The sequence below is a fragment of the Podarcis gaigeae genome (assembly GCF_964106915.1).
Source record: "Podarcis gaigeae genome assembly, chromosome: 5".
In the NCBI taxonomy this organism is placed as follows: Eukaryota; Metazoa; Chordata; class Lepidosauria; order Squamata; family Lacertidae; genus Podarcis; species Podarcis gaigeae.
The window spans coordinates 80,512,978-80,534,280 of NC_139681.1; positions in this window are offsets into that span (position 1 = coordinate 80,512,978).

A 21,303-nucleotide genomic window follows, 5' to 3' on the forward strand; every position below is an offset into this window, starting at 1 on the left:
AGAAATGGCGGTGCTCCCAATTAAGGCTCACTCCCCCCACCCTCCGTCCCTATTAATCTACGCCGCTCCTACGTCTTGTAATCTGATCTTGTACCCTCTGCGCTTTCTGTTCTGAGACCTTCTGAGCTCTTCTCAACCTTGGGGAGGGCAGTGGAGGAATGCTGCCCAACGACTGTGAATCTGTTAACCCTCTCTCTCCCAGTGTTTCTTCTTCTTCTAGCTGTTCCCCATCCAGTATTTCCCAGCTTCTGCCTTCTGAACTATGCCCATCTGCAAACCACTGTTCCAAATCTACACTGTCCTCCTGCTCCTGGGAAGATCCAGGAACAGAGGGAGGGGTGACTACCACAATTCCTCCTCAATGCAGCCCTCCTCAGCACAGTCCCTCACAGCCAGGTTAAGACCTCAACCCCAGCTCAGCCAAAGATGTTGTTGTTGTTGTTTAGTCGTTTAGTCGTGTCCGACTCTTCGTGACCCCATGGACCAGAGCATGCCAGGCACTCCTGTCTTCCACTGCCTCCCGCAGTTTGGTCAAACTCATGCTGGTAGCTTCAAGAACACTGTCCAACCATCTCATCCTCTGTCGTCCCCTTCTCCTTGTGCCCTCCATCTTTACCAACATCAGGGTCTTTTCCAGGGAGTCTTCTCTTCTCATGAGGTGGCCAAAGTATTGGAGCCTCAGCTTCACAATCTGTCCTTCCAGTGAGCACTCAGGGCTGATTTCCTTAAGAATGGATAGGTTTGATCTTCTTGCAGTCCATGGGACTCTCAAGAATCTCCTCCAGCACCATAATTCAAAAGCATCAATTCTTCGGCGATCAGCCTTCTTTATGGCCCAGCTCTCACTTCTGTACATCACTACTGGGGAAATCATAGCTTTAACTATACGGACCTTTGTTGGCAAGGTGATATCTCTGCTTTTTAAGATGCTGTCTAGGTTTGTCATTGCTTTTCTCCCAAGAAGCAAGCGCCTTTTAATTTCGTGATAGATTGGCATAATTTGCTCATCCCAGCTGAGCCTAAGCTGCCTGACCTGAGGGGGAAGGGGAATTCCTGGCGTCTGGCAGGGGCAGAACCAGGGTGGACTTGGGCTGCGTCGTAAACCCGTTTAGCTCGGTCATGGGACCTGGCAACCCAGCATATAACACTATTCTAAGGACTTGTGATCAGTCTGCCAGGCTTAGGCCAAACAGAATCAGCAGCCACCTGCTAAATTTACACTGGCTTGCTTTGATATGTGCTGGTATCAGCAAATGGCAAAAGTATTGCTTTCTGGTAGCAGTCAATGGGTAGTGGCTTTATTTCCATAAAATTTGTAATCGCAGGCTTTATAGCATCAAGGTAACTTTCCATGGAGTTTAACCATCCATGGAGGGGGATTCATGTGAGCCTTGTAATGAAAAAAGCTGAACCTCAACACACACCAGCGTGAGAAGCTAGTTACTTGAGGCATGGCAGTCAAAAACCGAGAAGTAACTTGTTTTTTAACTTTACAAAATTGAATTAATCCATTTCATAGAGTGATAGCAGTGCATGAAAAGAAATACATGAACAGGCTACATCTTTATCCGTAAAAAAAAAAAAGTAGTGATTTATACTGAGAAACTTTAACTAAAGAGTTATGGGCATCTCATAAATCCTAACCCTAACTAAAGACAGATCCTCTCATTCACTATTGCTGAAATTTCATTTACTCATCTACCACAGTAATGAGCCATTGCTCAAGGATTACTAATTAGATCCAGTTTATTTTTGTCACCAAAATTAATTTCTCCTGCTCAACTCCTAGAACTAATCTGATATTTTCCCAGGTTTAAGTGGGATGAAGACAAAGCTTTCTGCGAGCAATAAAAATGCTTCTGCGTTCATGTTTGTTTTACATTTTTAATATGACAGCGCATAGAATATTTATCTGCAGATTCGGGCTTAGAAAATGTCTTGGTTACATAAGAAAGTGCAGGGGCATATTCCTGATGCTTTGGGAATGTTGGTGATGCTTCACTACAAAGCTCTCAAGGTCCACCTTCTAGGAGGAAGGCAGCCAGAAAAAGAGTGACCAGGTCATTATGGAAAAAGGTCTTCTGTAATTTTGGTGCAGTCACTGAGAAGGCGCTATCTTCTATGCCAGCCTGTGAAAGAACTGAAAGAAGGCACATCAACTTTTTGGGCAGAAGTCAGTGTAGGCCACTGGACGCAATTGGGTCTATATGTAGAATGAGTTACGTTGAACCTACAATCAAAGGTTACTACCCTTAGGACTGCAGAGTCCCCTACCATCTCAGTTAGGGACATAAGAAATTGCCTCATACTAAGTGGCTCTCCTGGGTTCTTCTTCTACCTCAGCTCTACATGAAGAAGCCAGCAATTGACCTTAGGGCTTTTTGCATGCAGAACAGATGCTCTACCAGTGAATTGCAGCCCTTCACCATGTGAGCTGCTGATTTCCATTTTTTTAAATAATATTTTATTAATTTTCCAAAAATAACAAAAATAAAACAACAGCAATACAAATTCATAACCAAAGAAAGAAAATTTGACTTCCCCCTAGTCCCTTCCCTGGTTCCATTATTTGTCAGCATACCTCATGCCCATTGTAAATTTTAAAAAACCTTTAGAATTACCAGTACTTATTGTCCATTCATAATGTAATTACTGTACAACTAGTTCTAGAATTCTGCTAATGTATTAACCTGTGTACATTGCTTCTGTATATATGCAATAAAGTCCTTCCAATCTTCCTTAAATTCATTGTCGTCTCTTCCTCTTAGTTTAATTGCCAGTTTTGCCATTTCAGCATATTCCATTAATTTGACTTGCCAATCTTCTTTAGCTGAGACACCTTCTTCTTTCCAATGTTGTGGTAGCAGTATTCGTGCGGCCGTAGTTGCGTACATAAATAAGTTATTTTGTAATTCTGATATATCTACTCCTATAATACCTAGTAGGAAAGCTTCTGGTTTTTTAACAAAAGTTATTTTAAACATCCTTTTCGTTATAATTTACCGTATTTTCATTATAAATTACCGTGTTTTTCCGTCTATAAGACACCCCCATGTATAAGACGCCCCCTATTTTGGGGGACTCCGATTTAAGAAAATGGGGGAGGATTTATCCATGTATAAGACGCCCCTAAATTTTGGACATTATTTTTTAGGGGGAAAACCCTAGTCTTATACATGGAAAAATACGGTATTTCCCAATAATCTTTACAATTTTACAATCCCACCACATATGAAAAAATGTCCCTTCTGCTGTTTCACATTTCCAACACTTACTTTCTTTATTTTTGTACATTTTTGCTAATTTGACTGGAGTTAGATACGATCTACTGATTTCCTAGGTAATCGTACTAATACATGGTTGCGTTTGGGGCCGGATAGCTGTGTGCGCTGTTCTCACATATGAGAATGATGACTCCTGGTGCACTGAGGGAATTTTCCAGCAGGTGTGGCTTTTTCTTTATGCCAGCAGGTCTGGCTGCACCTGCCAAAACCCCAACCTCGTTTCCAGCTATTAATTAAAGGGGCGTGAACCCCGTCCTTTTGCATCGTGCCGCTCAAGCGGATTCACGATGCGCACTCAACACAAGAGCACTACTGTATTTGAACGGAGCCTTTCTAGGTGATAGATAACTGTCAGCTAATGACTAAAATCCCAGTCTCGGTAAACATGTCAGCAAATCACAAGCCCATCCAGACAATTTTGTTTTGTTAAAATAAATAATGCATTAACAACTGAACAGTTTGGACTCCATCCAAACCACTCTGCTGTAAGTGCTTTGTTCAGTTTTACCAGTGATATTTACTTGGATAAACAATGCGCTGGTCTTTTTGTTTATTTGCTTGTTTTAGGATGGGTTCCCCCCTTCCCCCTGCGCGCTTTACTTCAGGTTTCACTGAATAAAGCGTAAAGAATATTTGAGGGGCTTGGCGACTCATTCAGAAAAGTAAGTTCCCAAGCAACCGATATGTTCAGTCATTCTTTTCACTCGGGGAAGTTTTAAGGCAGCAAGGTGCCAAACGTCGCCTGTGTACAAGCCCACATTTTATAAGAGACTTGACCAGGTATAAATGGCTCCAGATGTCTCAGGGCAGCCAGAAGTCAAGCTCTGAAAATGCCATTTCATGGCTATTTTTAGAGATGAAAAACCACCGTTAGAAGTGTGGTGGGCTTTAGTCCATCTCATTCTTGTGCTACCCAAAGTGTTATTTTGAGGTTCTTGACATCTGTGTTATTTAAAATTTGCTGACTGATAGATATCAGCTGTCATGCAATGGAAAAATAGTATTTTATTTTATTTTTGCTGAGTGCGCTGTCAGGTTCCATTAAACATCTGAAGCATTTCCCTGCAGTACTTAGCTTTGCCAGCCACATGTCTCTGGGAGCAACATAAGCACATCTTGGCCATGCTCAAGAAGGGGCTTGAGTGCCTCCTTGAAATTAAGAACCTGCTTTAAGAGAGTTTTTGCTAAAATGTATACATGCATACAGACACACAGTGAGAGAGCCCTGTGGCAGAATGCATAGTGGGGGGAGAGCTTATGTTCAGGGTTTCAACCACTCCATTGCATTCCTCCTCCCCAGTTTTCCATGCACCTGCCGGCCCTCAAATTCATTTGCCTCTCTTTCTGAAAACATCAGCATTTCCCCCGGACCCGCTAAAACCTACACTGTGTATTTGTGTTGTGCCATTTTGGCTATGTCATTAACAGCACTCACCTTGTGACTATTGGAAGGTGGGTGATATATATACAGTGGACGCTCGGGTTGCGAACGTGATCCATGTGGAATGCAGGTTCGCAACCCACAGTGGCGCGTCTGCACACACGTGGGTTGCAATTTGGCGCGTCTGCACACATGCGACCCCTGAAACCCGGAAGTAACCCGTTCCGGTACTTCCAGGTTTCGGCAGGTCCGTAACCCGAAAAAACACAACCTGAAGCATCTGTAACCCGAGGTATGACAGAATTTCTCTTGCCACTGTTCTTTTGTTGAGGTTTCCTCATTCTTTAATCCTTGTGCTATCAAGACTCTTGCCGCTGTTGTAGCATACATAAATAAATTCTTTATTTTCCTTGGCAGGTCTTGTCCTAAAATCCCTAACAAAAATGCTTCTGGTTTTTTTTACAAATGTCATTTTAAACATTTTCTTCAATCCATTATATATCATTTCCCAAAAAGATTTAATTTCTCTACATTCCCACCACATATGATAAAAACGCAAACAAGTTTTAAATACTGTAATCGATTCACTCTCCCTGTCTCCCCTCTGCCTCTAACTCACTCTGACTCCTATGCCTCCCACCCACAAGAAACCAACCAAACTAACTGCCAAAACCCCTGTGTTGAGCCTTAAACACAGTCAGGCTCCGCCCCTGGGCGTTCTTATTGATCAGCCTATTAACCCTTTCTCTCTCTCCCCCAGTACGAGGTCTCCATAATGAGTGGGCAAACGCCACACCAACGTACCTTTTCTGGAAGGGAATTCCATGTACAGAAAGGGAGGTGTACTCATGATGGACAGAATAATAAGTCATTGCGTTGTGGAAGAGCTAGGGAATGCGAGGTCATGGGAAGGGATATATCAAGATGTGGGGCCAGAGGAATAAAAGGCAGAGGGGCCATGGAGAGCTTTAAAGGAAATGACAAGGCGTTTGTACCCTATGATCTCATCAGAAAGCATATGAAGATGTCGAAAGAGCTATCTTCTTCCAGTCGTTCTGTTCTCCCGGAGGAAAGCTAGGTGAATGCAGGAATTAATGCGTACACCATCAGGATTTCTCTTTCGGTGGCAAAATACTCCGTTATTGCAGCCACCTTTATAGAAACAACCACAAAGAAATGAATCGACATCCCTGGAAGAGAAGCAGGAAGCTTTCACGCTATCACACTAAACCTGATGTATAAAGCACTCAGGGGCACCCAGCAGCAAGGGGTTAATGCAATGCAGTTAGAGCAAACTGCTTGTTCAGATACAAGCATCCTGTTCCAGACAGCTCATCAACACACTAATGGGACTTAAAGCGGTTGATGCCTCTTGCACAGTAACATAATGATGGCTGGACAGCCTGGGAGACCCATTAACTCCCATCCAGGCTTCTAATTCTGTCTCATGATAATGATTTCTTAGGACAACAGCAGTGCATTGGAATTCCATTTCCTTCTGCACCATTGTATTTTAATAAATTCATCAAGGGGCAAACTGATATATATCTATATATGTACCGTGCTGCAGGATCACACAGTTTGTAAAATGCAACCCACCGGATGTTTATTGTTTTGCCGTCCGAGCCCCCAAAGAAAAAGATCAAAGTAGAAATCCCCTCTCACATAATGACAGGTTTCCAAAAGGGAAACCTTTGAATGCAAATGGATGGGCAGGGGGAGGAGTTTTGTTTCTTTGTGTGTGTATTTCCCCCCCCCTCCAAAAAAAAAATCTAGTATAATGTACCTTAGCTGTACTTGAAGGAGAATCTGATCAAAATCTTTTAAGCTAGGGGAAAGAATAGATAATTGTATTGATTTTTGAACTGAACTGATCTTTCTGCAAATCAACAGTAGGGAACTCCAAGACCATGGGCCTAATTTGGCCGGGCAGGACTCCTAATTTGTCTCTCACACAACTGTTTTGGACTGTTTTCTCCAAAAAACGTGCCCACCTGCCCTACACCTGATATGTAACGTCAGGCGGGAGCAGGTGAAGACACAGCCACAAAGGAACAACTGGGAGCCTTAAAATGCACTCCTGATCATGACATGCTAAAGGCGCTGGCTCCAGGGGGCCAAGCCACCATGGACCCCCATGGTTGGAGTCAGGTGCAGAGCGACACCAGGACATCGTGTCAGGGCCCCCTCAATGTGCTTCAGAAGATGGCGCCTCTATGAGTGTCAATCACCCCTGCTGTAAATCCAAATAAGAAACACGAGGATGTCCTCAAGTCACATTGTGATCGATTTATTTTTTTATTCACTTGGGCTCGTAAACATTGCAATAGTGCGGCCTGATTTCCTGCTTAGAGGCCTCAGTTCAGAGAAGAGACTCTGGCATGCATCTATAACCATTGCACTCCTAGGGGGAGCCTCTTCGACTTCTCAGACACCCCTGATCCTTGCAAGCATCCATGTCACGACAGTAAAAAACTTGGCAATGTGATCAGAACAAGGGGCAAGAACAAGGGGCAACTTGGCAATGTGATCAGAACAAGGGGCAAGTCACCTGATGTGGGGAAAAATTTCACACAAATTCTGCCACCCTCCATTCCTATTGGAATTCTGTGTCTTGCCCCTTTTATTTGAAGATCTGAAAAGTTTTGTTTTGTTTTGTTTTTTGCCAGGTGCCCTCCATGGAATATTGCTTCTTAGGGGGCACAGAGATTAACAAACGCTCTTCCTTGCTCTCCCTTGCTTTTCTGTAGTCTGTAGACTTGGAAGGTTTTAGGTTGCCAACAATACAACACTCTACCTCTGGAGCAGCCCTGTTGGATCACAGGCCGGGAGTGCTGACTTTGCAGTGGTGTCTATCTGCAGCTGTTACAGAGTTGACTCAAAAGACTGACCCACAGACCTGGGAAACCTCCAAAATATCAACTATTAGCTCTGAAATAAACCACCGGCGTTGAATGAGCATCGTAGAGCAACAAAATACATATGCTTTGGCCCAAAGAAGCACTGATCAGCACAGACATTCCAGTTAGCTTTATTTCATGCCAGCCTTCTAAAATTCATCTGTATGCTCCTAATTAAATGCATATGTTTATTTCCACTTATGGATTATTCACAATGGTCGCCTAATACAGCTGAGCATTTTGCATGTAGTCTGTGTAACCGAGCCCCGTGATTCACTTTGTGCTTAGTGAAGCTTATGAGGGAAAATGTTTTCCCTCTTTTCTCTCAGTACAAACCTTCCATCTTGGATTCTTCTGTTTGTTTGCTATTATCCTAAGCTAAACTACCGAGGCTTTTAAAGTCACCAGTTGTGGTCACTGCATTTAAATGAAATGTAGCAACAAAAACAGAACTCTTCCTTTAAAAAAAAAGAAAAAGTAATTTGGAAGACAAGAATGCATTCTGCTTTCTTTGCCCTGTAATGCATAGACAGAATACTAAAACGAATCATCAAGGATCTAGGAGACAAGTGTCCACACAGCTTCTTTCAATACCCTTCTAAGAGGATCTTCAGCTCCATGAAGATTTTCATCTGAATATTCCCAAGACTAGATTTCAAAGTACTTAAGGTTAAACATTTGTCGCTCTCGGGGAGAACATCTCTATGCGTGTTAAACCTTAAAGAAAAGGCATTCTATCCTGGAGGTATTCAAGGAGATAAAATTGTAATCTGCTTTGAGCCTGTTTGGATAGAAAAGAAGAATATAAATACAGCAGATGAGATTCTATTAATCTATTACCCAATAGCAGAAATAGTCTTCAAATATTTAAGAGGGCACCAGATACAGGATCGGAAGTAATTGTCCACTTTTATCCACCAAGGATAGGAGCTTGTATAGTTGCTCAGAACTTTCGTAGCTAGACTTTAGATAAATTCGTGAAGGGGTTATTTTAAACTACAAAGAGGTTGGTTTAGGCTATTTATTAGGAAAAACCTTTTTCATGGCACTTCTGGATGATTAAAAGACTGTGTTTTCCCCCTTAATCTGTTTCCCTCACAAGCAGGTAATGTGCAGAAGCATTTTCAATGGTGTTGGCAATGAGCAATAAAAAAAAAAAATACTTTGATGCTCAAATGATGTAACAACAAACACTAAAAGCATGAAACAGATAAAATCAGCAAGAGTTTTAAGAGCAGAAAGCTGTTGACATTTCAGTAAAGTAAGACAACAACCCTCCCTAATCTATCTCACTAGGATGTGGATTCATCATAAGCTTCCTGCTCTTTTCTTCAAAAAACAATATTGTGTGATCTTGTACAAACTGTCCCTTAGTGTGTTGATTATGGGCACTGGCACTCCTTAAAAAGAAGGAGATGAGAATCACTGAAGAACTTCTAAGCAGCAGGATAAATCCTCAAGAGATGCATATGCTCTTCAGACAAAAACGTTAGACTTCTCGAGGAGGGCAGTGCTTGAAAAGTGGCAGTAGTTGGAGGGCTGAATTTGGCAGTGTGAACTACTGCATGAGGAAAGTGGGCAACACTGTTAAGCCGCAGAAAATAGAAAAGTCTGGTGAAGGGATGGGCAAATCCGTCCATTTCAGTTTGGCTCAGTTTCTCATTTTTCCAAACTTTAGTGTTGTTTACCACATTTCCAACTCAGTTTACTACTACTACTACTACTACTACTATTGTTGTTGTTATTATTATTATTATTATCTTTAAGAGGAAAATTCACCTGCACGTATTTGTATGCATTTTTACCTTTTGCATTTTTGTTTTTCCCTCCTAGGATGCATGTTTGCATGCTGTTCACTTATGCACGCTTTACCCTGGTGTAAGCATTTTTGTATACTTCACTTGGCTGCAGAACAGCAACTGCAAAATTCAGATCGGCACGAATTTCGAAGGTCACCTTGTTTGGGACAGTGCAAGTTAGGCGAGTTCGCCTTCGAATGCAAACTGAATCAAATTTCTCCCCTATCCCTAGTTGTAGGATTCTTCATAAATTACTTTTGTCAGAGCACCTTCAGCACAGCACCTTGAGCCACAAGCTCTATTCAGACCTCACTTCAATGGGCATTGCCCATGGCAAGATGGGAAGGGGGTGAAGGTGCCCTTGCCAGCTCTGCAGGAGAGAGCCAGATCTATCAATCGAAGCTTCTCATTCAGTTTAGAACCTTGATCATACAGGGTTCCACACCATGAAGAAAGCCTTCAAGAGCAGAGGTGGCTCCTTGCCACAAACATTTAGTCTCTGACACATGAAGGTTGACAGAGCCAAGCCATCATGAACATGATGGAAGGAGTAGGCTGGCAAGCACATCCAAGGTTTCTATTATTATTATTATTATTATTATTATTATTATTATGCCCCAGGGATGTCACTTTAGAGCTGCAAACACAGCGGTTTGACTTCACCTTCGGAGGTATATGCCATTGTTTGATGTATTACAGTATTTTAATATTTTTTTGGAAGCCACCCAGAGTGGCTGAGGAAGCCCAATTATTATTATTATTATTATTATTATTATTATTATTATTATTATTATTATTATCTCTCCCTTGACCTGTGGAGGAGGTTGAGCTCAAGAGGATCCTCACGATTGGCACCAGGGGATCCGCTGTTTTAATAATAATAATAAATTGTATTTATACCCCGCCCTCCCCAGCCAGAGCCAGGCTCAGGGCGGCTAACACCAGTAAAATTACAGTAAAAACATAATGGGGGGGGGAAACCAATTTAAAATACAGGTTAAAATGGAATTTAAAATGCAGCCTCATTTTAAAAGTAGCCCATAGATCAAAACCATAGGTGAGGGAAACCTAAGGGTCAGACTGAGTCTAAACCAAAGACCAGGTGGAACAGCTCTGTCTTGCAGGCCCTGCAGAAAGATGTCAAGTCCCGCAGGGCCCTAGTCTCTTGTGACAGAGCGTTCCACCGACTCAGGGCCAGTACTGAAAAGGCCCTGGCCCTCGTTGAGACCAATCTAACCACCTTGCAACTTGGGACCTCCAAAATGTTGTCATTTGTGGACCTTAAGGTCCTCCGCGGGGCATACCAGGAGAGGCGGTCCCGTAGGTACATGGGTCCTAGGCCGCATAGGGCTTTAAAGGTCAAAACCAGCACTTAAACCTGACCCTGTACTCCACCGGGAGCCAGTGCAGCTGGTAAAGCACTGGGTGAATGTGATCCCGCGGCAAGGACCCCGTAAGGAGCCTCACCGCGGCATTCTGCACCCGCTGGAGTTTCTGGGTCAGCTTCAAGGGCAGCCCTGCGTAGAGCGAGTTTTATCAGGGGAGCAGGTGGGTTTATGGCTTCTGTGTGTCTCATTCATACCATATCTATTTCTCAATTGTTAGGACAGCCTTGCTGTTCAGCCTCGGCCCCACCCTAGAGAGAGAAAGATGGCTGTGCCCTGGTAGGTGAAGTGGAGTTGCTGACATCTTCTCCAAATAGTACTCATCTGGAACATCTTCAGCACCCCAAGCATAATTACTCCCTTTTTGTTTCAGGTGGGTTTGAAAAGGGTCGTCCCTAATATAACCACATAGGACTGAGAAGCAAAACAGCCCAGATATGTTACACCAGCAATAACATTGGTGGAAAAATGAGTCAAAAAGAGATCTATGGCAGTATTAACAGAACAAAACCAGAGACCTCAAAAAAAGAGAGTGCAAGACAATCCTCCCAGTATCATATATTTTTTAGCTTCTTTGACATAAAAAGTATATTAATACTGGAATTTTCCTGCTCTGATTAATTATTTAACAGCAGTGTTCTTATGTGATTTGCCCAGCTCCTTTTTTTCTGTCTAAATTGTCTATGAAAACAAACACCATTCAGGCAGCAGGGAAAATAAATCACTTAAACAACACACACACACACACACACACACACACACACACACACATTATATATATATGCGCCAGCAGAATAATCAGTGGATCTTTAGCACTAAAGAGAGCTAAATTTTAGCTCAGGTTCAACTTACACGTTTATTCTTATTTAAAAGAGAACGTCTGGACTATTGCCTGTCGTATGAGCCCAGGTAGGTTGCAACACAACAAAACCATACTAAACCAGCTTATACAAACATCACATTTTCTTATAAACACCCAGGGAATTACCTGAGTTCCCCACATGCAGCATACCCCGAAAGCCTAAGTAAACAGGCAGATTTTCGCATGGCGCTGAAACAGCAGGTGCATTGATGCCAGGGGTGCCCATAGAGAAGGGCGTTCCAGAGGCCAGGAACAACTCCAAAAAAAAGGCCCAACACAAAAAAGGCCCCAAGGTGGAACAATGAGGAGGACCTCCCTTCCACATCTAAGAGGAAGGCATTTCCTTGGATAGTTGGGTCTCAAGTCATTTAGAGCTTGATAGATTAACACAAGCACCTTAAAATTGCAGCTGGTAACATCCTGGCAGCCCCGTTCTGCTCTAATTGTGGCTTCCAGACTACCTTCATGGAGAGTTCATATGGAGTGGGTTCCAGTAAGTTACCAAAACAGAGGTGTGACCAAGCTATCTTTTTATTATTATTATTATTATTTATTCATTTTACAATACAAAAATATAAAAACACATAACACAATTTTTCACAAATACATTTTTTGGAGTTCCCTCAGCTCTTCTGCAAATCCTCCGTTTTAGTCCTTCTTCCGCATGTCTTAATCTAATATTGCCTTTTATTAAAAACCTCCTCCTTCTTATTCCCTTTTTTAACAATATTTCTAATATTATTTTCACAGAGCCTCTTGCAAACCTACAAACGTTAATTGTTCATCGCAAATACTTTTCAAATAGTCTACAAATTTACTCCAGTCTTCAGTGAATCTGTGGTCTCGTAGGCCTCGGATCCTTCCTGATAGTTTATCAAGTTCTGCGTATTCCATTAACTTCATTCTCCATTCTTCCATCGACGGTAATTCTTCTTGCTTCCATTTTTGGGCTAGCAGTGACCAAGCTATCTTGGTCCAGGAACGCCCATAGCTGGTGAGCCTGCCATTGCTGGGCAAAGTCATTCCACACCCCTGATTCCACTTGGGCCTCAAATGGCAGAAGAGGATGGAAGGATGCCTCTCGACTGCAACGCCATCTAGAACTGGTTGTCTATCCAATTCCAAAGTTTGAAATCCATTAAAAAGTTGAACCACAGATATGAAAGCAAAAGAGTTGCCTAGGTAGCTTTCCGAAAGGTGTGTTTTTTTGTCCTTTTGTCCACCAGTCATGGAAAATATTGATGCAAGTGGCATATAAGGGGAAAGCAGCAATAAAGAGCCTCATCCTAAAAATTAACATTATTCTGTGACCAGCCTCTAGCCGAGGTAAATATAAAAATAACAAGAATAGAGAGCAGAAAGCACTTTAACACAAGTGTATAAAAAGGGACAAATCAATGCCAATAAACTGTTTGAGATAGTAATTAATTAATAGTAATTAATTTAAAAAGAAGGGCTTATTGACTTTGGTTGATGAGGGAACTAACCTTTAAGCAAGTCCGACAGGTTGTCTTTACTGCAGGAGTGATTAAAATCTGTAACATTAACACAAGGCCTAAACCTATTCAACATGGCCCTGGGGCTGCTTTGAAACCTCGCCACCAACACGTTCGTCAATATACCAACACTTTTTATTGTTTCATTGGTAACATTAAGAGGGAAAATGACTATTACCAACACAATCACAAGGACTCTTGATTAGGCATTTAGCTATACCATGTTGAATGTTCTCCGTTAACTCGTTTCTATCCTGTTTCCCTTATGTTTTTGTGCCGTATATGCCATAAGAGACTCAGGTTTTTCCTTCCCTTTAATAGTCTCTCGCTTGTCAGAACTCATGAATACATACCAGTGCAAACCAACAAGAAATTTTTTGCTTCCAGTAGGCTATTAAAATCCAATTAAGAGTCTATTAAAGATTAAATAATGTTAGAAGTTTAAATGTTTTCAGTGCTTCTTTGAAAGGGCTCACGAGAATCTTACCCACAGAGGAGGGCCCCAGTTTGAAAATAAATAGCTATTATTGGAATCATGTGTGTAACAATGGGAACTTTTGCTAAGCAACAAGCTAACCGGCTCCAGAGATATTCCAACAAAGCAAGCAATTCGGAGGGGGGGAGGGATTTCCTCTCTCCTCCCCTCCCCTCCCCAGCCCACCACCCAACCGAATTACAAGCGAAGACTCTAAACACCAAAAGCATGTCTATCCCCCAGGAATACACATCATCCTAACAAAAGAGAATAGAACTGCCTTCCTTAGACTGCTGTTTCTGGGCCAACCAGACACAACACATACCACCTTACACGGAGAAGAAGGCTAAAAAAGAGGGGGCTGCAACCCTCTTAATTGGTTTAATCCATAAATTAATCAACTAATGCTGTAGTTGATTTATCGCTCCCCAATTCTCCACGCCAGCCCCACAGCCACTACTGGTTTCCTTGTTATTTAATAATACACAAAAACTATTATGTATGCATATACCTAATGAATTGGCAAATGCAACCATAAAATAATTTAAACGCCTTACAGCTGGAGCAAGTTAAAATTCCTATGAGCTGCAGTTTAACACAGAGATTTGTTGTTTTCGTTATAGTTTATCAAGGTTGGCAAAAAATGTGTGTTTGTGTTTTTTGCTTCTTCTTGTTGTCTAGTTGTATCCAGTGCTTTTTTCCCCTGCCGGTACTCACCATAAAGTTGTTACAGTAAGTGCCACACTTTTTAAGAACAAAAAAAGAGGTGCAGGTAATCCCTTGTTACCTGATTGTTTCTTGATTTTCCTCCCAGGAGCTCAAAGCAGTGTACATTGTCTTCCCCTTCCCCTTTTTATTTTCACAACTGTCTTGTGAGGTAGGGCTGGACTCAGAGCTGGTAATTCAGGCACCAAAGTTGTGAAACTGCACATAGCTAGAGTATTTTATTTTATTTTTGCTCGGTGTTATTTATTAGGGTTAGCAAACATTTTGTTTGTTGTGCTATTTTGCTATAAGATTCCAAACTATAAAATGCTGTACTTAAAGCAAGGAAGCCTGGTGGCATCCCTGCCAGCAGGCAAAGGCTCTGCAAGTGTCAATGATCAGCTGGTTGTTGCTGCTTGCAAAGGCACAGGACTTTAAAAATGCCCATAATCAACGAATCAGTGGTTCCTGTGAGCTCTGCTTTCAGCTAGGAGTCACGTCTTTACTTGCCACACTGCACAAGATCTTGGTTGAAATCTTGCCCAAATTGGGCGCTGTCTTTCCCCAAATCAGTCCACCCCGGCAGAGTCGGCAGGACACCCATGGAAGTGCCACCTGGGGGCTTTTCCCACCTGAAGCAGCGATCTCACCTGCCTCGTGGCTGGACTGGCTTTGCCTTGAACATGAGGCAGGTGAGACTGCTGCCAATTGGCAGTGTGTTGTTGTTTTATTATGTGTCAGATTCTGATACACAAAACTCTTCCTCCACCAAATCATGAAATTCTGGCTTTCATGATGTGTTTTCTTGCCTTTGTTTTTCTACATTATCTGCTCTCTTGTTATTTGGAAAATACAACCTATCTACTGCTCCTGTGTTTGGTAACTTTGGTTTTCTTCCCCTTGTTTGTTTGTACCTTCGATTTTTACATTTATTAAAAAACTTTATTATACTAGGTAAAATTTCAAACAAAAATTTGTGTGTTGGGGAAAATCCATTTTAAGATTTTCATGAGGACCTCACCAATTTTCTAAAAATGTAAGTCCCGTTGAACGCAGTGTAACTCACATAAAGGTAAAGGTACCCCTGCCCGTACGGGCCAGTCTTGACAGACTCTGGGGTTGTGCGCCCATCTCACTCAAGAGGCCAGGGGCCAGCACTGTCCGGAGACACTTCCGGGTCACGTGGCCAGCGTGACATCACTGCTCTGGCCAGAGCCAGAGCCAGAGCCACACACGGAAACGCCGTTTACCTTCCCGCTGGTAAGCGGTCCCTATTTATCTACTTGCACCCAGAGGTCCTTTCGAACTGCTAGGTTGGCAGGCGCTGGGACCGAGCAGCGGGGGCGCACCCCGCCGCAGGGATTCGAACCGCCGACCTTTCGATCGGCAAGTCCTAGGCGCTGAGGCTTTAACCCACAGCACCACCTGCGTCCCGTAACTCACATAGTATGCTAGAATTCCAGCTGTGATGTACATAGATACTCTCATAGGTTTATAGATTGCCAGACTGAACTCCATTTACTGCCTACCTGATATTTCTATGCCTTGGGGGTTATGGGGGTGAAATATACAGAAGTCAGTGGTTGTGTAAACAAAATACAAAAAGCAATGAGATATAGTAGACCACAGAGGGGGAAACCTGTGTTCTGTTAAACAAAGAGCTGCAACCAAAATTTTCTTGATGCTATCATTAATTCTGATTTATTTATGTCTTTTAAATACTTGTATTTCTTCCAAATCTTTGGCTGTAGAAAATGAATTACATATTGGCAAAGGGGGAGGGTGATGGTGGATGGCAGACTGTCAGGTTGACTGCTGTTCTGACACATTATCTGTACAACATCTCACTGGAACCAGACACAAGCTTTCTTTTTTCTCATCTGCAAATACTAGCAAAATAACGACAAACAACAACAGGAGGGTCACAGCAGGTCGCAATCTAACATCAGAACCAAAATCAAGTCATATCAATTCCATCGTGATTGGAAGCCTCAGGTTGTAAATGTTTCAAGAAAAGCAAACAAAATGGACTGGGTATTGGAACAAGGGCTGCCACAGTTTTCACAAGGCTGGGATGCCTTTCTGCCATGTTAGTCCAGGGCTTCATAACAACTGCATCGAGCTCATTGCAACTTTGGTGATACTTTTATCCGGGAGTTTCATCCAATCCAAACCGTTATAATCCGCGTTGGCTGTATTTGCCCAGGCACGTAATACAAAAGAATTCAACCAAACGTTGCGATGTGTTTCAGCTCAACATTCAAAACATCGAAAATACAAACATTTTGCATATACACAACATGCCAATGAACACAGAAATGGTAAAAACTGATTAGCAAGCACAGAATAAATTCAATATTACAAAAAGAAAAACGAAAGCCCGCCAATCTAGCCTAACGTACAAACATGCATCACAAAACAAGAGTTCACCATCAATATAGTTCCTGGTACTGGTCTTGCGGCACCCTAAGGAGTCTGGCTTAAATATGGTTCAGAGGGGAGGGATAGATGACTTTGAGCCTGCACCTACATCCTTACTCCAGAGGAGGCTGACAGCAGTGACAGTAAATCCCTTCTCCAGCCTCCTGGAAGTAACAACTGCTGACGCCAGTCTTATTGCACTTCCTAGTAAGCCAGCCATGTCCTTCTCCAGCGAGCCTTTCCATTCCACACCCCAAAGTTAACCACAGAGCCAAGGACTTGCTGATCAGAAAGTCGGCAGCTCAAATCCCCCTGACGGGGTGAGCTCCCGTTGCTCGGTCCCTGCTCCTGCCAACCTAGCAGTTCAAAAGCACGTCAAAGTTCAAGTAGATACCTTCCGGCGGGAAGGTAAACGGTGTTTCCATGCGCTGCTCTGGTTCTCCAGAAGTGGCTTAGTCATGCTGGCCACATGACCCAGAAGCTGTATGCCGGCTCCCTCGACCAATAAAGTGAGAAGAGCACCACAACCCTAGAGTCGGTCACGACTGGACCTAATGGTCAGGGGTCCCTTTACCTTTCTAATGCTCAACATTCCATAGCTATGGAGAATCCTCGATTTTCATTGCACTGTGTTATTGTCCCCTAAGGTTTGCTTTTGGGGGGGGGCGAGGCTGGTACTACTGCAAAACTTGGGATTCCCACGTACATACTTATATCTCCCTGTTGTTCTTTACTGACCAAACTCAGCCACTTGAGTTTGCATTTAGAGAAATGTTAGAGGTGTAGAAGATCAACACTTGAGATTGGAGAACAGTACTGTTGAAGCTTCTGGATTGGCTAGGCCTGGTATATTTAGCAGGAACTGAGCCTTACCACATATAGTGTTTACTGGCAATTGCAGGCCCTTTAACTTGAATGAGCTAAATTTGATAGTCTGCGTTGCACTCATTAAGAAAGATTTCCAGGGCGAGTTCACAAACAGCAAAGAGAACGTTATAATAATATTTTACTAGCTGTAACCTGTGTTTTATTTTATGGTTAGGAACAGTATAGGAAACATATGTGTAAACACTGCTTGCTCTACAAGATGCATTCCATCAACAACCATGGAAACATTTAACATTTGTAGCTGGTAATGAAAACTGAAATTAGAATAACAGATTTACAGATGTGTGTTTGTAAAGGCTTAATCATTAGCAGTTTTGAAAGTGTTTAATGTGCAGCATGACAAAGCAAGACATTTCATCTTAACAAAATGAGAAAACAAGGTCAAGATGTTTAAAAGGAGGCCTGAGAAGTAATTACTTTTTATTAAAGTGCAATTGATTTTTATAGAAAACACACATGCATAATCAAAAGAATGCAAGACCTTACACAGACACACATACCTGCCAGTGAATGCAAAAAAGTGGGGTTTTCAAATGTTTACATTTCATCCCGTTTGTTTGTAGAGACAAATTTCTGCCTATCTCCAAGTCCTTAGACCTGCAATTTGCATCTGCTATGATGTTTGTAGACCATTTCATGAAAATCAATGAAATGTCTGCTGCAAAGTATAAAACAGGATATTCCTACTAAAGTATCATGAACAGAGCTGTGGCTCAGTGATGGAACACATGTTTAGCTGCACAAGGTGCTGGGTTCAGTCTCTGGCATCTCTAGGTAGGAAAAAGCTCCTCTCTGAAAACCTGCACAGCTGCTGCCAGTTAGTGCAGACACTAATGAGCCAAATGGACCTGCAACCTGACTTTGGCTGCATTCCGATAGCACTTTATTCCATTTCCCCCATGTTTCCTTACTTGTGCTTTATGTGATCTTTCACACAATGCAAAAGCCACTTCTAGAAACCGAGTGGAATCCAGCCCAATCTTAGTGCTCATTTCCATGTTAATTGCTTCCAGAAGAAAATACATTTGCAACCTTAGCATGGCATGGTGGTGTATCAATCAAAAAGCCAAAGTTCCATAATGCAACAGGTGATGCATTGCAAAAGGAATGTTAGAAACAGAATGGAAGAGCTTGCATCACAGCTAGGAAACCTAGCACAATAATCCCCATGTCTGAATGCACCCAGAGGATGAATCAGCTTCCTGCATGGAACCAGTGCAGTAGTTCTTAATCAGTATAAAAAGAGTGACCGACTCTGGGGTTGTGGCGCTCATCTCGCTTTATTGGCCAAGGGAGCCAGCCTACAGCTTCCAGGTCATGTGGCCAGCATGACTAAGCCGCTTCTGGTGAACCAGAGCAGCGCACAGAAACGCCATTTACCTTCCCGCCAGAGTGGTACCTATTTATCTACTTGCACTTTGACATGCTTTTGAACTGCTAGGTTGGCAGGAGCTGGGACCGAGCAATGGGAGCTCACCCCATCATGGGGATTCGAACCACCGACCTTCTGATCGGCAAGTCCTAGGCTCTGTGGTTTAACCCACAGCGCCACTCGCGTCCACATTAATTGTTAATCAGTATATCAGGACAATTAATGTGAACGCCTGTTCGTTCTTCTGCTATAAATTGTTTTATTTATTTATTACATTTATATACCACCTTTATCTTCCAAGGATCTCAAGGTGGTGTCCATGCTTCTCCTCCTCCCCATTTCATCCTCACAACAACCCAATATTAGGGACTGGACTGAGGAGGAATGGTGGAGACCACCCTCCCCTCCTCCTTCCCAGAGAACAGGGAGACAGTATAGATTTAGAACAGTGGTTCGCAGAAGGTCACAGTTCAGAGGCTGCAGAGAGGAGAAGCTGGGAAATGTTGGGAGAGGAGCAGCAGGAAGAAGAATCACCAGGGGAGAGACACCTAACAGACTCAGTGTCTTTGGAAAGCATTCCAGACCCCCTCTCCCAGAACCCGGCAGGCATTGAAAGTAGGAAAACAGAAAGCTCAGAGGTAGAAAGCACAGATCAGCTGACACAGGGATGACATATAATAGGAGAGACGGAGGGGGTGGGACTTTACTCAGATCAACGCCATTATCCAAGAGAGACGGCATTTCTACGCCACTCTCTGTGAATATTCAATAAAAGACTTGGTAAGAACTCTTCTTGTTTATCTGCTTCTAGGCTGCCCACCGTGGGAGAGATAGGATTTCCTGACACCCTGTGAGGTAGGTTAGGTTAAGAGGTAGCGGCCGGCCCAAGGTTGCCCCGTGAGCTTCATGGCTGAGTGGGAGATTCGAACCCTGTTCTCCCAGGTCCTAGTCCAGCACTCTACACCACACTTGGCTCTGTAGGAGACCCGAGCATCCTACAGTATGTGGCAGCACCCCAATGCAGTCAGTTCTAAACACTTAGAGGCACTTGGAAGATGAGCAAAGCTTTCAAGGACTAGGGAGAGAAAAGCGAGTCAGCCTTTAAAAAGTGTGATTGCCTTTCAACAAAATAAAATTATTTATTTAAACTATTTCTATCCCAACTCCCCAGTACAAATGCTTTCAGGGGTGATGCTTTGGACCTGGCATCCTGGCGGCTGCATCATAGTACCAAGAAAAGTGGCAAGGTCAGTGTAGTTTGCATGCAGTAGCAAGAGTACTAAATTAGTTCCACTGGCACACAACTCTGATCTCAGCACCACCCTGACCCCCACCAGACCAGGTCCACAGCACCACCCCTCTACACTAGTCACTTCTGGCAGCTAACAAAATAAAAGATTCTCCCCCTCCCCAAAAAACACCTCTGTAGTGAGGCCGGAGGCTCACCCAGTGAGCTACATAGCTGAATAAAGATTTGAACCTCATAGAGATGGGAGAGGAATCCATGAATGTACCAAATTCACTCTTCTTGAACCAGTATATGAACCAGGATGGAGCTATTCTTCCAAAATCACACTCTCTGAATTTTGTAATGTAATTCTCCAACAATCAAAATTAAAAAAAAAATCATATACTGAGAAAACATACCAAATGGCACTATAATAAGGGAAACTGCTGGTAAAAATGCACATATTAAGCAAAATTCTATACCAAAAAAAGTTTACTTGTTTTTGGGAAATGTTCACAAGATTATGGACAACTTTTCTTTGGACTTTCATTTGAACTTAAAATCCATTTTTCAAATGGATGCGGAAATGGGGCAAACTGAACTTTAGATTGGAAGAATGAAATCTTGCCAGTTGGAGAGATGGAAAGAGGTCAAGAGAAAGCTCTAAGTAGGGAAGGACAAGTCTGCCAATTTCACTTCTCATTTTTCCATCGTCAAATTCAGTTCTCCAGATTTCTGCCACAATTTACAATTTATTTATTGCTAAATATTCGTGGAAATTTTTCAGTGTTTCAGGGTGAAATTCCCCCAATGAACATAATAATAATTTTATTATTTATACCTCACCGATCTTGCTGAGTTGCTCGAGCCACATAAGCAGTTTGACAAATATATGCAATAAATTTCCCCTAACGTAATGCATTTCCTACATTATTTTCACTATTATATGCATTTTTAGGTACATTTTCCCCTAGTATATGAATTTTTGTGCACATTACTTGGGTGGAGAACTGCCCTGCAAAGTTCAGAAAAGTGTCTGTGCTTCAGTTTGCGTATTGTTTCAAAAAGTGAGAATTTGGTAGATTCATCTATAAATGGGAACTGAAT